The sequence below is a fragment of the Euphorbia lathyris genome, chromosome 5, assembly GCF_963576675.1.
Source record: "Euphorbia lathyris chromosome 5, ddEupLath1.1, whole genome shotgun sequence".
Lineage (NCBI taxonomy): Eukaryota > Viridiplantae > Streptophyta > Magnoliopsida > Malpighiales > Euphorbiaceae > Euphorbia > Euphorbia lathyris.
The window spans coordinates 21,337,007-21,347,825 of record NC_088914.1 but is presented as its reverse complement, the minus strand read 5'-3'; positions in this window follow the sequence as shown (position 1 = coordinate 21,347,825).

Here is a 10,819-nt window from a genome sequence, read left to right as displayed (position 1 = left end):
GCTTCACAGAATCATAAGTATCAGATTGGTCCGGTGAGCGTAGATTGAACTAAAAATGACTATGTCTCCGAATAATTGAAACCTTATATCTTCATACAACCCGACACTTCCTTGACGCTAGTAACAACCCCGTACCATTTTTCCAAATCAGGTTGGAGATCGACCAGCGCATGGGCATAGCCTTGGTCTCCCTAGAGTCAGCGGACAGAGAATTCATGGATCGCATCACAAAGTAGCTCCTCTACACTATGAGCATCATCTAAAAGACCACAAACGAGCAAGTCGCCATAGTTGCCGAATTACAGGACAAATTAGCTACAACCGAAGAAGCCATTGGACTGGAAAAGGACCTAAACATTCGATCGAAATATCTATCGGGAATACTTCATGGAGGGTGCAAGGAAGAGACCGCAACAAACGACTCAAGGAAATAATGTCAACTAATTCTTATCATTCTCGTCCTCATATCTAGCCGCGAAGTCTAAAAATTTAGTCTTTAAATCGTGTCAGAGACTTGATTAGAGACCGAATTGTCAGTCTTTAATTCGTTTATTTCTTGTAGTGAAATCACTCCATTTCGAGATAAATAGCCATGATAATGTTTTATGGAATGATTGAGTTTGCAAACTGTGCAAACCACGTACAACCTCATGTGTCTAAATTTTTAAATCTCGAGACTGCGTTTGCAAAAATATCAAACTAAATGTATTTTATACTTTACCCTATCAATACTATATTGCTTATTATAAAAAGATAATAATAATATTATATTGCTTCGTTCTCTACAAATTGTCTCAAAAATTTAATATTTATTTGGTTATTCTTGGTCCAATTAATAAACTAATTAAACTCTATATTTATGAAATATAAATTTATTAGAAGATCTGACGAGTCCGGTTAAAAACTGAACCTATTAAAGGCTGAACGAATCCTAAAAGGTTAGTTCCACATGGACTAATCTATACTAGTGCAAAATTGGTCTTTAACGTCAGATTATTTTTAGCTATTTGCGTCAGTTCTTGAATCGACGATTAATGGTATGGTCTTTGGATCGGTCTTTTGTCGACCCCAACTACCATTTTAAAATTTCTAGGGGATAACTCATTGGATATTCTTTGAACTTTCTCCTAAAATTAGTCTATTCAAATCATTACAGTTTCAATATACACCAAAAGAAAGTGTAATGTGATGTGAAGCCCTTTGCTTATACACCAAATTAAGATGTGCTTGATTGTATTTAACATCTTCTCCTAGTTTAGTAATGTTTTTAAGGAACTAGTTGCAGCAAATCTTAAATTCAACATGCATTGTATTTCAATCTTTTGAGGATGTCCTTATTATGTTTTCACTTGTTAAAAGATAATAACTTATCCCAAATACTATTACTCAGACATACAACTATAATATGAATCTAGAATGCATTCAAATTGCTAGTTCCAAGGCAAATTTCCTGAATGAATTAGGACAAAAATAATTGCTTTTTTCTATATGTGACAATGCAAATGATTCACTAGTTGTCCCGAGATGTTGTCGTTGAGAAGAATTATAAGCCCTCTAATCTATGCCTCTGTAATTGTACCGGTCATTGGGGCCGGTCCTTATTAAATAACTGACATTGCTTCTAGCATTAGAATCGGTTGTACAAAACGACCGACTCTAATATTGAACTATTGGCGACGCTAAAACGAGTATAAATATCCCATGTTTAAATGAGGGGCTTTGGAATCCGTCGTTGACTGGTGACTGTCGCTAATAGTTCAACATTAGGGTCAGTTGTTTAAAATAACCTACCCTAATGTTGAACTATTAGCGACAGTCACAAGTTAAATACCGATGCTAAAATCAATATAAATATCTCGTGTTTAAATGAGGGGCTTTAGCGTCGACCTTTGACTTGTTGTCGGTAATAGTTCAACATTAGAGTCGGTCAAAGACAAAGACCGTTGCTAAAGACCCTTTTCGCGCCGGTTTAAAGTTAAAGACTGATGCAAATAACATTTTTAATTACAAATAAGATTATTAATGTTGGTTTTCAAATGACTACGCTAATAAGGCGTCACTAATGAATATTTTTTTCACTAGTGCTAGGTTACTTTGAAGTAGTTTAGATTACTTTTCTAAGAATGAGTTAGGTTTCATTATAAGTATCTTTTGGTCTTTTGTTTTTCTTTTTATAAATTCTTTTTTGTTGCCTTAGGGTTTTGAGTCATCTCTACAAATAGGGATACTTTTCTCATCTCTTTAAGATGATCAATATTATTACAAAATTGGGTAAATTACACCTATGGTCTTTGAACTTTGCATTTTTAATAATATTACCACTGAATTTTAAAATTTAACATAAAAATCACTCAATTTTACACTTTTTAATATCTGTTACCACTAAATTTTAACTAACTCATCAAAATGACCATTAACAACCTCAAAATGAAAATATCCAAGAATTAAAGTTGTTTAGAACGACATTTACTCTGGAACCACATTTTTTATTTTTTCAAAACCACCATTTTTGGTAGTTTTCTCCCATTAAAAATTAATTCAATGTCCTAACCAAACAACACCTAAGTACCTCAAAACGAAAAATTTTAAGAATTAAATTTTTTTTAAATATCATTAATTTTTAGAATTTGTACTTTGAGGCCATCAACCGTTATTTTGAAGCGTTGAGTGGCAATGAGTGTGAAAAAACTTTCAAATGTCCTTCTTTCTCTCAAACCCCTCTTATCTCTATCAATGAGCATATAGACATCCTTGTTTATCTATTCTTTCTTTTGTAACCCTAACCCTAACCCCTCTTATATTTGGAATATAATTAACCCTAAAAAAAGGATAGTTAGATATAGGTAATGGCCACTAATATATTGGAAAAAAATGGAAAATAATTAAATTTCCTCGATCGCCCATCTATATTGACTCTATTCATATTAAGTGATAGAAAGATCAAAGTAATACTCATGACTTTGAAGACTAATAGTAATTTTAATATATATATCTTACCTTCTTCAGATTTCATGTTACTCAAAAGCTATGCTGCAAAATCTACTTGGGATCATTCTGCTTTCTTCTTTATCATAATTCTATATCTATAAAGATAGAAACTCATTACATTTTTTAATATATTAAACCAAATATATATATTCTTCCATACTCTATATATTATTACTATCATTTAATTTAACTCACTGTTTTTTTTATTTATTTATAAATTCTTGCATATAATGATAACTTGTTGATGTCAATGAAAGGGGCCTAACAGGGTTATTGTCTTACTGTGGGGTTCATATCCCTTGGCACTGGCCTAAAGAGTTAGAATAGAGCTGGTGATCGAAGTTTGTACTCTGATAGTTAAGTTAATAAGTTCTCCCGTAAAGAGAACGAATTAACTTAGAGAGATAGAGAGAGAATGATGTGTCATTATTTCTTGGGGTTAAAGAGATGTTTGTGATAGTGAAAAAAATCTAATTCTTGTTTGGGACTTAAAGTTCTGGACGCTTTAAATATTAATGTAGAGCGTCCAGGACTATAAGTATCAGACAATGCTTTTCTTTTCTTCCCGTCTGCTTTACATAAATTAAAACGTCTACGACTTTAAGGCCCAGACATGGTTTGGCATAATTTTAATTATAAAATTTAAATCACAAAATTTAGTTAATTATAAAATTTAAGTCCTAATTTTTTCAATTTTTATTAATTAAATTTTCTAACTTAACTTAGAATTAAATTTTGTAATTTAAATTATTTCCAAATGGGATTTAAAGTCCCAGAGAATACTTTTACTACTCTAAAATCATCAAATATTTGCACAACCCTTTAAACATATAATTAAATTTTTTCATTATCACAAATATATTTTTAGCCCTTAATTCTTATGGGTTTTACATTGAGAATGAATGTTTTTTTTATAGGAATATGTTTAATAATTACCTAAAAAATCCCATATATCTAGTCTAGTGGTATGTATTGCAATCATGTAGAGTTGTGTATTAGCGGCTTGATTTCTGTAAAATGTGTTCGGCATAACGGTTAGCAGTAGTGTTCACCTGAACCTGAATGACCAAATTGGTCATTCACTGTTAGATTTAGGTTTATTAAATCTACATCTTAGGATGTTTTGGATCTCCACTGTATGATTATAATAAACCTAGATCTAACGATGAATGGTAAAATTTATTTAGTCATTCAGGGTCCAGGTGAATGCTACTGGTCCTGTTAGACACACACACACACATATATATATATATATATATATATATATATATATATATATATATATATATATAATATCATTTATCAGTTCGTTTGATTGGAAAATTACGAAGGATCTTAAACTTTCATATATATTAAGTAGAAGATCCTTCATACATCTTTTTGATATGTGTAACATGGATTCACACCTATTATAAGAAATTCTTTCATCATATTTTTTTTTTTTTTAACTGGGGTTGCAAAATGTATCCACATAATGAGTGAATTCCTCTTTTATATCGTCTATCCACGTGGCGATGTCCTATTTGTGGATTTTTATTACATAGCTTTTATTTTTAAAAGAAATAAATAAAAATAATTGGTGATAGAAAGGTAAAACATGTAGCAGTCCTATTGACGCCACCATCTTATTACAACCAAATGGCACCAGGCCCACCAACTTCTCTTGTTATCATAAATCTTCGTCTTTGCTTCCATATATATCCAGCTTGTTAGCCTAAAAAGGACTTACACCATTCGAAACGATCCAGGCCTGGATAATAAAACAATAACACAATGAGTTCTCAAAATAACGAAAAAAGCACATGGTTCTTTATAACATAATATTTGTTCATTTTCACTCACATCAACAAGCTTCAAACCCAGGAGACATTCACGTGAGGAGATGTGTCAAAATATAATAATAATAAAAGCTATTCTTAGACCTTAACTATCAACTTAAATTTCTGGTTCAATTGGTTCATTAACATGATATTAAAGTCTCTTAAACCAAGTGGTTAGTGTTCGAATCCTAAAAACCTCATTTATTGATGGAAGGTAATAATAAAAGTTACAAAAGGTTCCTTAATATTAAGGTTTCTATAACTTGCAACAATTTTGAGCCTATATGATAAAATCCATAAAATATGGACTCTTACTCTTGGATCCGGAGACAAGAGGCACATGAGTGTCGGCACACGCTCGTCTGTCAGGAATAGGGATGGCAACGGTACTGTACACATGGGTATCCGACACTACCCGATCCTAATGGAACTACCCGTATCCTCTATAAAGGGGTATGGGAAGACCCCTAGGTACTCGGTATCCGTCATAATTTTTTTATATATTAATAAATATCATTGTTTTTTAAGATGTAAGACGTGAGATTTGAACCCAATCTTTTCTTTTTCAACGATTGAGTGATACCACTAACCTACTTTATTCTTATTAATTAAGGTTCAATTTGTTCAATTTTTATAGATGATTTATTAAATTTATACTTTGTTAAATTTGTAATATTTTTTGTTTTATTTATTGATTCTTAACGGGTAAGGGTACCCACGGGTACCCCCGAATTAAATAGGATGAGTATGAGATGCAAAAAGTATACCTGTGACAGATAAGAGTAATTAAAAAATAAAAAAAGTAAAAATTTGAGATTGACATTACCCGCGGCTACCCTACTTGTTGTCATCCCTAATCAGGAACCACCTTGCAACTCCTCCATCTTGCATCCCAATGTATGAAAGTTTGTGTATTTTTTTCGCCAATATCAAGACATTGTCATTTTTTCCTAGGTAAAAAGAAGTTCAACTCAAGTCTCTACGGGCTAGGTTTGCTTTTTGCACTCCAATCGCTTTTTGTCATTGTTCAAGGAGTTTCGTGGATATATTCATCTAAAAGTACCAACCGAATCAAATTTCGTTGGTAAATTTTATTGGTATTCCCCTGAAAAAAATGGCAAAATCAAGCTACTAAAAAACAATAATTAAGAGTCTCATAAACATTAAGATACATAAGTTAGCCTTAACCCTAAAATTTAATTAAGAAAAACAAGACAAAAAATTTGCATCATATGATCTTGGCAAGTTGATGCTTTGACCTACTTATAAAATCCCCCTTTTTGGGGGGTTTTAGATGATGGCAAATTGAGACATGAAACAACATAAATATGTATTTGTTTATGGAACGTTGTTGTGATGAGTAATTGAAAGGAAACAAAATCGGTGACCCTTTTTGCTATTATTATTAATTAATTAATACATGTTTGTAAAAAATTTTAAAAAAAAGTACATTACAAGTAGCAATAGAAAGAAGAAGCATACAAAAGCAACAAAAATAAAAAAAACGCTCTCTTGGCGACTCCCATGGCGAAGGAGCGTGAAGCGAGATCTAGGTCGACTTTTGGTGGAGCGGGCGGCCGATCGGCGAAGGAGGCGGCGGATCGGGAGGCGGCTAGGGGGCTGGGCAGGGATCTGGATCCGGATGGGTGTTTGGCGGAGGAAGCGAGGAGTGCGACGTCTGGTTCTCCGCGTAGGAGACGGTTGAGCGCCGACCGAGTCCGAGAGAGATCGAGGGAGCGGGGTTCGATTCCGGCGGCGTTGGTTGATGGGGCGGGGTGTCGTAACTCGGAGCGTGGACAGGAGAAGGTTGTGTCATCGGCGGCGCCCGGTCTGGTTGGTGTCGAAGGCGGGTTTGCGGGCGCTGATGGGTTGCCGGCTGTAGGAGAAGGAGGGCAGGAGCGGGGGGCAGGATCTTGCCTGCTCTTGGCCTGCGATACGGCTTGTCCCGCCCCAGCTGGGGAAGGAGGCAGGCCTGCGACTAGCGATGCGGCTGGTGCAGGTAGCGTTGCGGGGAAGCCGGTAGTGAAGAAGGATGGCCGGGGCAAGGCCCCGACGACTATCTTGGATGCTAGGGCGATTAGGAATTTTGAGGCTCCCCTGTTGAGTGGGGCTTTGGCACAGGGGGCTGCCTGCCAGAATGTCTCAGTTCCTAGTTCTAATCCCGCTTTTGATGTTAACCCTAGAATAGGGCTGGGGAATTTATCCTGGAGAGATAAGGTGATGGGGGTGGTTGAGGAACCCATGATTGAGGATGATATTATCGAGGAGGATTCTGAGGGAGTTTTTTCTGACTCAGATATTGAGGATGGTGAGCAAGAGGACCCGTTGTGTCCTGTTATCCGGCTTTCATCGGAAGATAAGCGGATTCTTAGATCCAAATGGAAACTCTTTTTAATTGTCACTGTGCTTGGGAAAAGGATAAGCTTCAATTACTTTGCCCAGAGGATCCAGGCCCAATGGGGAAACAAAGGGAATGTTACTATCACGGATCTGGAGAATGACTATTATGTCATAAAATTTACAAGGGCAGAAGATTATAATGCAGTAGTTAATGGTGGATCTTATATCATCTCCAATCATGTTTTAGCGCTGAGGCCATGGGTCCCAAATTTTAATCCGCATGATTGCTCTGTTAATAGGATCCTTACTTGGGTTAGATTCCCAGGTTTACCCATTGAATACTATAACGAAAGATTTCTGAATAAGATTGGTGGCCTGGTTGGGAAAGTTCACCACGTTGATAAAACTACCGTTGGGGCAGTAAGAGGCAAGTTTGCCAGGATTTGTATTGACATTGATCTTGCTAAGCCTCTTCTGTCTAAATTCTCCGTTCAGAATAAGGTCTTTCATATAGAATACGAAGGTATTCACAATATCTGCTATGAATGCGGTATGTTTGGCCATACCTATGATGGCTTCCCCCAAAAGAAGGAAAGTGGTTGAGAAGGTGGTGGTGCCTATCATAGGCAGAGATGAAGTTAGCCAAGGTGAAGAGAAGAACTTTAGGCCATGGATGCTGGCCAAAAGGTCAGTCCGAAGGAAGCCACGTGCTAATGCTACTCGGAATCAAGTTCCAGATATCAGCAAGGATATGACCTCTCTCCAAATTGCTCCTGAGATCAAGGCTAGGCCTCCTGATACTAAGAATGGTGCTGGTGTTGACTCAGCTTCCGGTTCAGGATCTAGATTCGGAGCCCTGTCTATTGAGGATGGTCAGGATTCGGATTTACCTATTGAGCATATGGAGTTAAGTATGCCAGGCCTTGAGTCTGCTGAGCCAGCTACCATCCTTGGTGACTCTATTAATCCTCTCTTCGATCCCAAAGCTTACGCTAAGGGGAAATCCCAGATTACTGGCTCGACAGGGAAAGCAAAGCTTAATGAGGTTAGTGTCCGGCATCCTCTTGTAGACCCCCTAATTGGTAAGTCTATAGGAGTTAGTAAGTTTCATTTGAAGAAACCTAAGGCTAACCTTAAAAATAACCTTGGTTCTTTGGATTCTTGGGATAAAAGAGGGCCGGCTGGCACCTCTTCTAGGCTCTCAGGAGCCCCGAATAAATACATGCTTTAGGGTGTGGGCCTGTGATCAGTTATCTTCCTTCTGATGGACTTTTTTGTTTGGAATGTTAGAGGTGCGACTAGCAAGGCGACCCGCATCCATGTTAATGATCTTATTAAGCAGTTTAATCCTTCTTGTTTTGCTCTTCTTGAAACCAAGGTTAGTGGTTCTAAAGCAGATGAGGTGGTTAAAAAGTTTAAGAATTGGAAGTGTGTCAGGTCAGAGGCGACTGGTCGAGCAGGGGGGATTTGGCTTTTTTGGAAGCCAGGTCGTGTGAGTATTGATATTATTACTATTGATAATCAATTCATTCATAGTAAGGTGTGTTATCCTGGCAACAAACCTTTCTTTGTTTCCTTTGTCTATGCCGATCCGGTCTTGACTAACCGGAAGAGGCTTTGCGAGATCCTGTACTCTATTAGTACAAACATGGTGGATGCTTGGTTGGTTGCTAGTGACTTTAATGATATTGCCCTGATGAGTGATCAGAAGAGGGGGGGTAATCATTATATCAACTGGTGCCTTAACCACAAGCAGAATATGGATCTTTGCGGGCTATCGGACCTGGGTGCGGCTGGCCACAAGTTTACTTGGAAAAGGAATAGCGTGTTTGTTCGGTTGGACAAAGTTTATGCGAATGTGGCTGCGATCTATAGATTTCCCGAGGTGAACGTGCTGAATCTCCCTTTTCGTCATTCTGACCATTGTCCTATCCTCGTTAAACTGGTTAAAGGTCATCAACTTAAAGGGAATAGACCCTTTAGATACCTTGTTGCTTGGGATACCCATCCTGAGTTCAGAAATTTTGTTAAAGATAATTGGAAACCTCATTCTAATGTTCTCTTTGCGGCTGAGAAGTTTAGAAAGAATGTGGTGGGATGGAATAAAAACATCTTTGGCCATATTATCCGAAGGAAACATAAACTTTTAAGGAGAATGGAAGGCATTCAACGCTGTTTGGAGATCCGTTTTGACCACAGTCTGAATTGTCATCTTAGATCACTCCAGAACGAGTTGGAAGCGGTGCTTAGACAGGAAGAGCTCCTTTGGTTCCAGAAATCTAGGAAGGCTTGGATTAAGGACGGTGACCGAAATACCAGATTCTTCCACCTTTCTACTATTATTAGGAGGCAGAGGAACCAGATCGATGCTATTAAAGACTCCAATGGGGATTGGATTTATGAGGAGGAAGATACTCATCGCCTTTCTCTTGAGTTCTATAAAGACCTCTTTAAAGAGGAAGATGTGGATCTGGACAAAGCCCAATCAGGGATCTCCTTTCCTAGGCTGGAGGAGGATGCTATTGAAGAAGCTTTTCATCCTATCGACCAGAAAGAAATTGATCTTGCCTTCACCAGTATTGGAGCTACTAAGGCTCCAGGGAGCGATGGTATTCCTGCTAGTTTCTACCATAAACACTGGGACACGGTGAAGGAAGGCGTTTACAGCTTTATTTTAGGAGTTTTCGGCAGATCCATCGATATTAGTCTGGTGAACCAAACCCTCCTGGTTCTGATCCCTAAGGTTGAAAAACCTTCCTCCTTTGTACAAATGAGGCCGATCAGTCTGTGCAATGTGTTATACAAAGCTATCACTAAGATTGTGGCTAATAGGCTCCAACGTATCCTTCCTGAGATTATTAGCCAGAATCAAGGTAGTTTTGTTCCTGGTAGGCAAATGATGGACAATGTGGTTATTGCCCAGGAGATGGTTCATTCCATGAAAGTGAAGAAAGGTAAGAAAGGGATCGTGGCTCTCAAACTGGAGTTTTCTTATGGATAGCTTAAATAGAGCTGGTATTCCTGAGAACTGAAGGAGATTGATTGAGGGTTGCGTTTTTTCTCATGTTTTCCAGTTTTTGATCAATGGAGATATGTCTGATGAATTCTCTCCCTCCAGGGGTATCCGTCAAGGAGATCCTATGAGCCCCTTCCTTTTTGTGATTGCTATGGAAAGGCTGGCTCACCTAATTCAAGAGGCTGTGAGTAAGGGGATTCTCCATCCTGTGACCATTAACAAGTTTTGCCCTTCTATTTCCCATTTGTTCTTCGCTGACGATGTGATGATCTTTGTGGAAGGGAATGAGGAGCAAATAGGTGTGGTCATGAATATCCTTAATTGCTTTTGCACCGCTTCTGGCCAGAAGATCAATGTCCACAAGTCTCGGATGCTTTGCTCTAAGAACATGGATAGAAGCATTTGTAAAAAACTTAGCGATCTTTCTGGCATTCCTCTTACTCACTCTTTGGGTAAGTATCTTGGGGTTCCCCTCCACAGCGACAGAGTTTCCAAAGCCTCCTTTTAAGAGACTCTGGATAAAACTAATGGGTTGTGTGCTAGTTGGAAGGCCAATTCTCTCTCCATGGCAGGCCATCTAACCTTAATTCAGTCTGTCAACTGCGCGGCTCCCAATCATATCATGCAAGCCTGTAAATTGCCCGAGCCGATTCTC